General features: G+C 38.8%; 1 long non-coding RNA gene across 1 annotated transcript; it reads right to left on the bottom strand.

The window, feature by feature from the left end:
• Positions 1-7,579: 7,579 nt before the first annotated feature.
• LOC125271619 lies at positions 7,580-10,418 on the bottom strand. The gene is made up of 4 exons (XR_007185667.1): positions 9,494-10,418; positions 8,147-8,224; positions 7,997-8,074; positions 7,580-7,850 (listed from the first exon to the last, which is right to left on the bottom strand). It is a non-coding gene; the product is annotated as an uncharacterized LOC125271619 (long non-coding RNA).
• Between the last annotated feature and the right edge of the window lie 464 nt (positions 10,419-10,882).

Raw genomic sequence — 10,882 nt, 5'->3', positions numbered from 1 at the left:
CAGTAGTCAAACTTATTAGCAATGCTTTACTAATTTTCTTATAACCTTGACCTTTTTTGTACAAAGAAATGATTTTCCATGTGGTGTCATTTTGTCAGCATTAAATGGCAGTGGATTTTCTTTCAGCTCTTTATCAGGAATGAGCAGCTTTTCTGGCCTCATGTCTGATACTGAGAGCTCATACAGCTTTCATCTTTAAGTAAATTGATCAGCATTATATAAATCTACCACTAGAGGGCTTCCACAGCTGAAGTCTGAGTCTGATTGCTGCTTCTGTCACTTTAACAGGCAGTTGTGGATTCAGCACCACAGACAGCAGCTGTCAATCAAACTTCAGCATCACTGATGACAGTTTAACAACACAAACTGAACAAAGAGTGAAATGCTGAGACTTGTGAAGACTAAAATTGATAATCAAATGTTTTATGTGTTTGTGGAGTTTAAGTGCATGAGGGAGTTGTGTGAGCTGTGTACTGCATGAACGTGTGTGTAAGGATTATATGTCTACCAAAGTTTCTTTGGTCAGTGGTATATAATATCCGAATCTACTGTACGGCTCCAGAGAAACACTGACAGCTGGCATAAAGACAACATTTTCCAGTCTCTCTCTATGGCTGACATATGAAAATAAAATCATTTTCTTGGCAAGATATCTGGTGTCCGGTCCCGTGATTCAACCATAATGGGGACAAAGTTTAAATTCAAGTCTACACATGAATTCATCTGCTTCCCTTCATTTTTTTAGCTTTAGTTTTTACAAACAATAAAATTATAAAGTATGCATAAAGTATAACATTATGTCAATGTTTAATTTTGCCAGATGCACTCTTTCATGACAAACTCACAGAAGGCGTGAAATCAGTGCCATTCATTGTTCATCAAAGCAGAACAGAAGAATAAGAAACAAGCATCTACTCTATCAACTACCACAGCATAACACACACAAAGATCATGTCACTAAAATCAAGATACTCAAGTCATTAACACATGTTTACCACTAGATGGAGCCAGAGGATTCAATAAGACATTTGTGTTTGTTTACAGTCTCAGTCCAGTTGTTGCTCTCAAGGGATCTTATAACAGACTGCATTAGTTCAAAGACTTTATCTGTAATTAAACAATACTATCCCTAAAGGAATTATTTACAAATTTCCATTTTATGTTGGGTTGATTGGGATTTTGAGACTGCACTTCCATCTAGCAAATATTTCATATGGTCTAACTAAAACCTTTTGGAGGAATTGCTGGGATGTATTATAAATAATATTTTTGTTTTTCATAATTAAACATTTTCCAACTTATCGATATATGTTGAATATCAACAAAGCATCTTTTTATGAAGTGGAAAGTGTCCATCGTTGCTAAGATGAACATTTCCTGTTTTTATCACACCTGCAGGTGGCTGAGGGGCTTCTTGGAAAAAAGAGCAAAAGAAAACCACAAGCTGAAGAGCATTTTATGCTGTTGATCTTTATCACATTGACCACAGTATCAAACAACCCTGCAAACACAAAGACAAGTCTCTTTAACCTAGTAAAAGAACACAGTTTAGTTTGGTTGTGAAGAAAAAAAAAACAGAGCTGTTCAGGAAAGACATGAGACTGAAAAGAAACAGAAACCAACTGATGAAGTGGAATGAGTGTGCAGATATCTGCAGCTGATAAAGACTAAGATTCAATTAAATTCTAGGCTCGGTACAGAGCGATCACACTAGTCAAACAAACCAGACTTTGGGGGTCACGGTTCAGATCTGTTATCAGCGTGACTGTGTCCAAGTAATGTCCATTTCAGAAATGAACAGTTCAAGATGATAGAAATCATGTAGTTATCTAACATTAATTAGTTTTAGGCAGAAACAATGAGCTCATTAAAGCAATTATTACAAGTGTGATCATGCATGTTTTGCAAAGACAATAAAACCAAAACCTAGATACACAAAAGGAACAGTCTTTAATATTAAATGTTATATTTATTTTTAACACACAAGTTCACTTCTAATTCATTCATTCTTCATGCACCAAAGTCATTGTTTTCTTTCAGATTCTGGAATCAGGATGTTCGAATGTTTACAAGAATATTTTAAATATCAGACAGTATACTTAAGGTGGATTTGGTTACTATTTTTCTGTAAAATCAAAAGTGTATCAGAAAATCACTCTTAAATCCAGTAGATCTCTGTGGTTCTGGACAGAAAAAATCAATGTTCAACACTGTAACACCTCCTGGAATTCATGAGAAACTTAATGAAGATATTCATAAAAAGATTGTCATCTGTGTGCTATCTGATCACGATCTCACCCATAACATCACAACATCAGAATCTGCGGTCAGAAACTTCCCAGGGTTTGTGAGCCCAGATAGACTGGTGCTTGTGCTTTCACTGCAGATAAACAGCTGTAATTGCAAAGATCACATGCTGTTTTTAGTGGAAAGAAAACAGATTCATTATCTACAACATGGAATAACATCTATGAATATCATTCACAAAAACGTTACTACGCAGCCAGTACTGGGAACGCCCACTAGCGACCTCACCACCAGCCACGGCTGACATGCAGTGACAAAGTGTGAATGCAGCTTCAGTCTTTATTGTCTTCTGCCCACAAATGATGTTGATCTTCTGTCACTTTCTGTTCAGTCTCATGTGTCTCACTGTGGGTTTCCGGAGTAGGTCTCTTAACCTTCTTCTTTTTTCTGGTGGCTTTGAGCTGGAAGGAAAATGGCCTGTTTATTTCATAAACACACACAAAAAACACTTTGTGGCAAAGGTATTCAGAGACTGTTGCTTTTATTCCTCTCTCCTCTGATCCTAAGAGGGGATCACTAGTGACTAACATTAGAGACTGCAGTCTTTAACATTCTGCCCGCCTCCCATCCCGGTGACCCGGGTTAGAGTTCCGCTCGGAGCGAGACAGATTGGACTGGAGGGGATACATTGGTGCCGTGACCCGGATGGGAGTGAGGTTTAGTGGGTAATTGTAAAAGAGGCCAGCTAGTGAGAGCTGTGCAGATAAGCCTCACTCCCCTGAGCTCAAGAGGCACACTAGATACTAGGGCTGCATGATTATGACAAAAATCTAATTGTCGATGATTCCCTTGAAATTTTAATTGCAATTATTAATTATGATTATCACAATTACCTTCAATGATGTTTTAAATAGCTTTTACCATCGTCTGAAGCAACTGCATGCCATATTTTTATGAAAAAAAAAAAAAAACTAGCTGAAAAAACTCAAACATTGGTTTGGTTTCTTTACAAAAAAAAAATAAAAATAAACATATGCATGTAATAATAATAGGCGCTTTCACACCATATTGTTCTAGGATCTTAGTTATAGGCACTAACCACCAGCATGATTCCCCAAGAACTAATGTTCCTCTAGGGCCATTTTCCTGGTTGCCAGTACGAACTCTGAAGTGACGTAAACTGCGCTTGTTGTTGTGACTTTTATTTTGACGGTGCTGAGAACAGCTTAGCCAGAGCCTGAGCACACAGTGCTCGCATTCTCCGTCTTCATTAGTTTACGATCTGTTTAACAGTCCTGTCTAATACATTATTATATAGAGCTGTTATACAAAGAAAGTAGACAGTACATGAAAATTATTAGCTTTTGCCATGTGGTTGATGCTCAATATCACTAGCTGAGCAGAAATACATAATCATGTTTTGCTTGTCCGCTCAAAGTTGCGCTGGATTTTCTCTTTGGCATAAGGTTGAGAGGTCCATCTATCACTGTTTCCGATGTTGGTAGAGTTAGTCCGTGGACTGGGCTGTGTACAATGTGTACATAGCTTTTTAAAAATGGTGGGTGCTGGTGTTTTTGTGGCATCCGTAATCGTAATCACAACTCATTAGCATCCTTGTTAGCTTGTTAACCCATCCTCCATGGGTTTGAGGCCTGCTTGAGCGGTCCGGAGAGGTATTTCCTACGCCTTCCCTATTCATCTTACGGAATGAATGCAGTGCCAGTTCCATTTTTCCCGTAAGTAGAATAGGGAAGGCGTAGGACATACAGCGTAAGCTTTTTGAAGAATACGAAAGTGCCGTTTTGGCAGAAGCACATGTGATCATTTGTGTTTATAAAGCATATACATTTACATTTTTTTCAAAAATGAGCGATGGTTTCTCTAGATAACACCCTTATTCCTCGTCTGGTATCGTTTAAAGCCCTTTGAAGCTGCACTGAAACTGTAATTTTGACCTTCAATCATTTGGAGGCCATTGAAGTCCACTATAAGGAGAATAATCCTGGAATGTTTTCATCAAAAAACTTAATTTATTTTCGACTGAAGAAAGAAAGACATAAACATCTTGGATGACATGGGGGTGAGCAAATTATCAGGAAAATTTTATTTGAAAGTGAACTAATCCTTTAACGTGCTTGTTAGCGCACATGCCTGCCATCCCAGTGACACAAGTTCGAGACTGAATCCTGACGGAAGGGGTTAAATTTTTGCTGTGACCAGATGGGAGTGACATTTAGAGGGTAACAGATTTAGACATTTAGAGAGTAACAGAGGCCAGCTAGTGAGAGGTGTGTAGGTAAACCTCACTCTCCTGATCTCAAAAGATATAGATTGTTAGCGTACCCGCCTCCCATGCCGGTGACCTGGGTTCGAGTCCTGCTAAAAGTGGGGCAGTTAGGACCAGACGGGTTACACTTTGAATAATAAAATAAAGAGCAGCCTTTTGTAGCAGAGTGAACAACTCTTGGGTTTACTGAATGTGCGTTGCATGAAGACGGACTCTTCTGAGGAAACAGCGGATTGGGAACTTTTCATTTGCCGCTCTTATTGCACTCACTATCAGAGATTACACCACAGGCTCACTGCCGCTCATATCTGAGCAAAATCATCACCAGAGTCATCCCTTACTAATGATGTCATCAGAATCAGAAAGAGCTTTATTGCCAGGTATGTTCACACATACTAGGAATTTGTTGTAGTGACAGAAGCTCCACAGTGCAACAGAGTGACAGTGACAAGACTGATAATAAAAAGAACAATATACAGATATACAGGCAATGCGCAAAATAGCTTTAAAAATCAAATAAATATAAATTAGAATAAGCAACTTACTATGTACAGATATGTCAGGTGTAAATTAGAAATGTAAATAAGTATGTGTGTTAAATAAATAAATTATTTACATCAAAATTATTTACAAATTATTTCATCTCCAGCTAAAATGCATGCGTGCAAGTTTACTTTCACGTGAATCATGCAACAGTTGTGGTGCAATCAAACTCAGACCACAAGTCTTACATAACCAAATTATTCTTTCAAACCGCGCCTCATTTCTAACTAAACAACCAGTGTGAAAGCACCCTGAGTGTGAATGTGCAATCTGAGATTAAGCAAGAGAAAAACATAATGTGCAGAGTTAAACTTACAGACAAAAACACACAAGAATCACATCAGTGCATGAAGATTCAGAGACACTGCTTCATTGTCTTGCCTGATGATGAGCTCAACACATCTGAAATGAACAACAGTGAGATGACAAAAAGTCACTTTGAAGACATTTTAAAATGTCCTCATTAAAAAAAAGACTATTCAAAAACAGTTTTTAGGATTAGTCTGTAGCTTGATATTACACATAAAATGTCTGATATGTTCTCATTTGTGTGTTTATGAAGGACAGCATCACCTCATCTTAATAAACACTCAATCACAGCGAATCCTCCAATCAGCAGCAGAGTCGAACATATAGAAATAATGTTGAATAAAGAGAAATCTGCAAATATATAAACACATACAGTATAGAGAACATTGGGAGGTACAAACAAGGATGAAAGAGAATCGATCATCTCTGATCGCAGAAATTAAATGTGCTTTTATCAGTGTTGAAAGCAGTGTGTTAGCATTCAAAAAATCTGCTGCAAATATTGCAGATGGTGAAGTATGAATGACAAAAGCGTTCATGAATGCATTTTGTGTGAAAGCAATGAAAAATGATTCACAGTCACCAATTTTAATATAGATATTTTTAATGGAATCAATACTAAATAAGTAGCTTGTGAGTATCGATACATCAATGCTGCAGCCCATAAGGTTTGTACAAGCACATATTACAAATAAAACTGAACATTTAAAGGGAAGACAAGAGCCAGAATAACAGAAGCTGATAATATTGAGCACTTTAAGAGCAAAAAACAACATATTCCTTTATGAATGCACACAATTATGATTTTGTTCAGTATATCAGGGTAAAATGATCAACTATGATTTAAAAGCAGGAAAATGTAAAATGAAAAGCATGGCTTGTTTGCTGAACATCACTTCCCAGCCAGCAGAGCCATGTGGGGCCCAAATGGGTTTGACCTGGGCTATCTAACTGGGACCCAGCCAGTTTTGCACCCAGTTTCCATGTAGGCCCCACATGGATTTGCCCAGATGAAATGAACACTGCTTAGTGTGCACACTACAGGCTGTTTAATGTAACACTTAATCAGTGTTGGAGGTAATGAGATAATTAAGTGATTGAATAATGATTTTGTATTAGTGAAGAACACCTGCTGTTAACAAGCAGAATCACTGAAGGAAAGAGAAACACAAGAACTACTTCCAGCCACAGCCTTGGATGAAATCAACTGAAGATAAAATACATTACATCTCTCAAGATCTGATTAAACAACTCCACAAACAACATTAGCTTCACTTATTACTAACCAGGCTGACTTTATTTCTGTCAGACATCTACAGAAGTTCGTATTAAGAATTAAGAAGAGGCTTAGATGTTGATTACTTATTTTAAAGTAATAGTTTGATTTGATGTTACCATTGTGGCGATCAGTGTGTGCTTTAGTCAGGCTCTTGACTTTTTAACATTAGTTTTTCTCTTGACAGCTGTGTCTGTTTGTTATGGTGAGAACAGCAACAGAAAATATAATCAGATGCTGTAAGCTGATTGATGATTGATGATAAGAATATAATCATCATATATTGGCTTAACTCATTGATATTATGTGGGAGGTTTATACGGGTAGTATGTTATTAATTCTGTTCAATGGTGCAATGCATTCTGGGAGCCATGGATAAGTTTCGTATGATGCACTCAGAATGCATTGCACCATGAAGCATGTCACCATTGTTGAGATTCATATGCTGATTCTTGATGTCTGTGTGCGAGTAAAACTCAAATGGTGTGTTATAAATCTTTTGATGTTCTGATTAAATTCTATTATTCTCTTGCTGTAGAATCATAACAATAAAACAGAATTAATAACATACTAGGTTAGTAATAAGTGAAGCTAATGTTGTTTGTGGAGTTGTTTAATCAGATCTTGAGAGATGTAATGTATTTTATCTTCAGTTGATTTCATCCAAGGCTGTGGCTGGAAGTAGTTCTTGTGTTTCTCTTTCCTTCAGTGATTCTGCTTGTTAACAGCAGGTGTTCTTCACTAATACAAAATCATTATTCAATCACTTAATTATCTCATTACCTCCAACACTGATTAAGTGTTACATTAAACAGCCTGTAGTGTGCACACTAAGCAGTGTTCATTTCATCTGGGCAAATCCATGTGGGGCCTACATGGAAACTGGGTGCAAAACTGGCTGGGTCCCAGTTAGATAGCCCAGGTCAAACCCATTTGGGCCCCACATGGCTCTGCTGGCTGGGTTGTGTTTTGCTCTGTGAATTAATTTTAACATTTATATTTAAACAATAACAAGTTTTTAACTTTCATTTAATTCCTCTGCTACATCATGTTTCTTCAACTATACAGAAATGAAACTCGTGTGTGACTCATCACTGATGATCCTGTCAATCACATGTGGCTCCGCCCACAGAGCACAGGATTGGTTCCTTCATGCTCCGCCTCTTACTGCAGCATCTTCCTGTTGATCTGAACAAACAATAAGATGAAGAAAGACTGACTGAAGTTCATCAACAACATTATAAACCTTTCACAAGATCCACAAATCAATCACACTAGAGCTGAAGAGAGTTTGATGGATGATATTGAGAAGAGCTGCAGGTTCAGACACTCACTGATGGATTCTCATGTTTAGAAAAGCTCTGAGGATCAAGAGTCCTGCAGGAGTCTTCAGGAGCTCTGGGATGAACCGTCTGTGTGGAAGAGAGAGAGATCGGTCATGTGATCATCTGTGATGGATCATCTGACTGTGACGTCTCACTTACTGTGAGTGTGTTGTACAGGTCAGAGGTCGTGGACTTGAGATCAAGAGCTGTATATGAGTCTTCATTGGGATCAGAGATCTACAGGAGAGACAGAAGGAATCACATCACAAAATATCACAATAATAAAAACATGATCAATGAAACATTTAGAAATATACACATTTATTTAAAAAAAAATACTGGAAAAAGATCCACAAGTGTTGAAAGTAAAGAGTTTTTTACACTTTTCTTGTCTTCTTCCCAGCTAACAGAATTTTGTTATAAGAACGTTCTCTAAATATTCAGTGTTGGTTCTGGGAACATTAAAATCATCCAGTTTTCTTGACGTTAGAGGAATGTTTTTATATAGTATAATGTTCCTCAAACGTTCTTTTAACTTAATATTGATTTAAAATTCTTTTCTATTAATTTCTAAAATTTTCAGAAAACATTTCTGCATTGATAAATCAGATCAACATGTCTGATCTAATAACAGACAAAAGATTACATTAAAGTGGTTTGAACAACTGCTTTTTTTCTCTATAATTGCTAATTCTAGAAAATGAAATGCTGTATCAAACTCAATCAATCATTCATACACTCACAGTCATCAACATTCGGCATATGAAACACAACAATGGTGACATGCTTCGTGCAGCATACAAAACACATTCTAGGTCCCCAGCATGCATGAATAAAATATGCTGCTGATTTTTTTGTATTGTCACCATTGTTGAGGTTTGTATGATGAGTGTTGATGTCTAAATGTGCCGTTTTTAACTTCTAAATAGTTTTGGACAAAATTACACAAATCAGTTCAGTGTTAAAAGTGATTTCTGTCACATTTTTGAGATTACTATTTCCTTTTCACGTAACACTTCAATAGCAAAAGTAAAGGAAATTACAAAAAAAGCAGCTGATTAAACAGACATGTTGATCTTCTTTATCAATGCAGAAATGTTTTTTGAAAACTTCTGCGATTGCTGATAAAGAAGCAACTCTATAATAATCAGGGTCAAGAGCTCAAATGAACGCTCTGTGTGAAAGAGAGAGAGATCGGTCATGTGACTATCTGTGATGGATCATCTGACTGTGACGTCTCACATATGCTGCGTTCTCGCCACCTCGTATTTACCAGAATCTTGAGATGACAACACGTGACGTTATATTCGGAGCTGTTCTTGTCCTTGGAATGGGAATTATGTGTTTCCATGGCACCACTATGAACGCCTAAATGGATCTGCAGCGGTCAGGTGGTACATGTGGAGCTTTCAGAGTTTCTGTTACTACGATCTCTACGAGGACGTGAACGCTTTTTACAAGCTAGAATCTCATAACTTCAGGAATTATGAGGCCGCGTGAACGCACCTTTACTGTGAGTGTGTCGTACAGGTCAGAGGTCATGGACTTGAGCTCAAGAGCTGTATATGTGTCTTCATTGGGATCAGAGATCTACAGGAGAGACAGAAGGACTCACATCACAAAATATCACAATAATAAAAATATGATCAATGAAACATTTACAAAATATACACATTAAAAAAATACTGGAAAAAAATCCCTGACAGTGTTGAAAGTAAAGGGCTTTTTCATGGGACGCCGTTCACTTTTCTTGTCTTCTTACTGCCTCTCATGTGTACAGATGTACAGAAGTTGGAGCACTTGCTCATCTGACATGATTACTGAATAAATATTTTATTCCATGTTGCATGAAAGCAAAAGCTATATTATATTGTTACAACAGAGACACGGAGGCAGGAGTAAAAGCAATACAGGTAGGTTTATTGGTGAAACAGCAGAGCAGATAGTGATGATGTGAAGATATAGCAGTTCTTGGATGATGGAGAGAATGTGATACTGTCCTCCTGATGTCTTTCAGATGCAGATGGAGAGTTGAGTTGGAGGATGATGGCGGAGACACTCACACACTCACACACACAGGCAGGTAGGCACACGAGGAGAACAGGAGACGAAGGAGATGGAGGAGATGACTGGAGCAGGTAAGTATGCCGTTTGGAGTCCTTAAGGTAAGCATACAGAGATTGTAGTGCAAACGAGACCGGACAAAGACTGTGTGTGAGTGTGGTGGTTATATGGTGCTGGTGATTGCTGAGTTGATGACGTGCAGGTGACGGTGATTAAAACTCTGGTGATTGTGTGCGTGGATACTGCAGGGAGGTGGAACCTGACGTGTCTGTGACAGTACCCCCCCTCCCACGGCCCGCTCCTGAGGGCCGCGGACCCCGACGTCATGGTGGTCGTCCTCTAGGGCGTGGGGCAGGTCTGTCCGGGTGGTTGGTGTGGAAGGTCTGTAACAGGATAGGATCAAGGATATCATTCTTGGGAACCCATGAGCGTTCCTCGGAGCCATAGCCTTCCCAGTCGACCAGATATTCTAGTTGACCACCACGGCGCCGGGAATCCAGAATCTCGTGAACCACGTAAGCAGTGCCATCATCCAAGATGAGTGGAAGGGGGGGCTCGGCGGCTGCCACGTCAGGTTCTGTGGAGGGAAGAACAGAAGGGTGGTGAGACTTGAGCAGTGAAACATGGAATGTGGGATGGATTCTACTATACTGTGCAGGAAGCTGGAGGCGATAGGTGAAGGGGTTGATCTGTCGGACGATGGTGAACGGGCCAATGAAGCGGGGACTCAGCTTCTTGCAGGGCAGACGCATTCTGATGTCCCTGGTGGACAGCCAGACCTTCTGCCCCGGTTGACAGACTGGAGCGTCGGAACGCCGAAGGTCGGCTGTC

This window comes from Megalobrama amblycephala, linkage group LG7, assembly GCF_018812025.1.
Source record: "Megalobrama amblycephala isolate DHTTF-2021 linkage group LG7, ASM1881202v1, whole genome shotgun sequence".
Taxonomy (NCBI): Eukaryota; Metazoa; Chordata; class Actinopteri; order Cypriniformes; family Xenocyprididae; genus Megalobrama; species Megalobrama amblycephala.
The sequence above is the reverse complement of the archived record's forward strand: the minus strand, read 5'-3'. Positions and strand labels throughout refer to the sequence as shown.